Source organism: Nuphar pumila, chromosome 4, assembly GCF_984573655.1.
Source record: "Nuphar pumila chromosome 4, dmNupPumi1.hap1.1, whole genome shotgun sequence".
Lineage (NCBI taxonomy): Eukaryota > Viridiplantae > Streptophyta > Magnoliopsida > Nymphaeales > Nymphaeaceae > Nuphar > Nuphar pumila.
The window spans coordinates 43908155-43910564 of NC_143252.1; positions in this window are offsets into that span (position 1 = coordinate 43908155).

The following is a 2410-nucleotide window of genomic DNA, read 5'->3' on the forward strand; positions in this document are numbered from 1 at the left end:
TCTACTATGATCCAGTGGAATTTGATTGTCAATCTTGTCTCGATTAAACTAAATCGAGACAACTACTTGCTGAGGAGATCTCAACTCGATTCGGTCATGATCAGTTAGTATTTTCTCAAATTTGTCGATGGCTTTTCTCCTCAACTAAACTCATTTATTGCAGTGATAGATGGAGGAAAAATAAAAAATCTAAATTATCCTATTTGGATTTGTTCTGATCAGTTGACCATCAGTTGGATCAAAGCTACTATTTCTAAAACTATTCTCGATCAAATCATGAGAATAAAAACAACTCGTGCAACCTGACTTATCCTGGAAAAAGAATATGGTTCTCAATCTCCTTTGAGACTTGTGATTTTAAAGAAAGATCTGACCTTCGTTAAGAAAAAAAATATGGATATGCTGTCTTATCTAGACCGCATAAATTTTTTTGCTAACTCACTTGTTGCCACTAATCACCCCGTATAAGATAAAGAATTAGTCTAAATAACCTTGAACAGTCTTCCTCTTGAGTATGAAAGCTTTGTGACCTCTATCACTACTAATCTAACACTGTATACCTTCACAGATCTAAATGATCTGCTCCTTAATCAGGAAAAACGTGTGCTTCTTATCAATGCCAAGCCATCTAAAACACCTGAACCCCAACAAACTGCCTTCTCTGCCTTTAGGGGTCGAGGTCATGGCCACAACTTTTATCGAGGCCGTGGTAGAGGACAAGAGAGAAATTCCTCTCCAAACACATCTAATAGTAATCCTATGTCACAACCACAAGCTGGTTGTGGGGCAATCACATGTCAATACTTTGGCAAACACGAACACAGCCAAAACTTGCTAGGATATTCCTAAAATCTTCTTTGCCTTGTCTCTTCAGCAATCCACTAATGACTACTGGTATCCTGATACTGGTGCTATGAATCATCTAACTATGGATGACCAATAATTCTTCAATAAGTCACATTATCATGGGGTTAAGTAAATCATGGTTGACAATGGTAAGATGCTTCCCATATCTCACACTGGTAATCTTACTCTGATGTCTCATGGCTCTTCCTTTGATTTAAAGAATGTTTTTCATGTTCCTACTAAAATGAAGAATCTTTTATCTATGAGCCAGTTTACTGAAGACAATGATTATATTTTTGAATTCACTCCCTTTGAATTCCTTGTTAAGGATCGTCAGATAGGAAAGATTCATCTCAGGAGACCGAAATCCAGTGCAAGACTTTATCCAATCAAATCAGATAATCGTGTGTAAGTAGTGGCATATGCAGGAAAAGTGGCTTCTTTTGATATATGACATCAACGTCTTGGCCATGCAAACAAGAAGATTGTTTCTTACTTAAGCTCTAATTGTGCTATTTCTGTTAATAAAAATAATAAAACAAAAGTGTGTGAGAGCTGTCTTATTGGCAAAGCTGAAAAATTTCCTTTTGGTCCCTCTTTTTCTTCTACATCTTCTCCACTTGAACATCTTTATGCCGATGTCTTGAGGCCTGCTCCAGTATCTTTTCGTGAAGGTTTTCAATTTTATCTTCTCATAGTCGATGATTTTTCTCGTTTCTCGTAGCTATTTTCATTGCATACCAAGTCTCAAGTGTTTGAGTGTTTTAAATCTTTCAAGCATGTTACTGAAAAGCAACTTCTACAATCCATTCATACTTTTCAAACTGATAATGAAGGCGAATTTACCAGCCATGAGTTTGAAAGCTTTTCACGGGACCATGGTATACTTCATCGATTTTTATGCTCGCATACCCCAGAACAAAACAGGATCGTTAAACGCAAACATCAGCATGTCATTGAAACTAGGCTCAGTCTCTTACATACCTCTTTTTTATCATATTTTTTATGGGTTGATGCCTTTCGTATTGTTGCATACATCCAACCCTAGTACTTAATCGCAAGACCTCATACAAACTTCTCTTTCAAAAATCGATCGACTATCATCATCTTCGTGTCTTTGGTGCTTATTGTTACCCGCTTTTGACACCCTATATTACCTTTAAATTTCAACCCAAAACTACTTTATGTACTTTTCTTAGCTATGCGTCTCACCATAAGGGCTATCTTTGTTTTCACCCCTATTACAATCCCACCTATATTTCTCGCCATGTTTACTTTGATGAATCTATCCTTGGAACCGCCCCTCCCTCTACTCTTCCCTCTTCACCTACTCTTTCCAAATGAGGTCTCTCTCAGACTGTAGTCCTACCTCCTCCTGATGCTCCTTAGCCACTTCCTCCTGAATCGACGCCCCCTTTGATCTTCTGCTTCACCTGCTGCTTCCTCTCCTGTGAGCAACATTCCTGCTACTAATTCATTGGTTTCTTCTTCGCCACTGCCCTCTTCTTCCCCTATCCCTGACTCTGTCGTGAGTTGCCCACCTGACCATACCCACCCAATGATC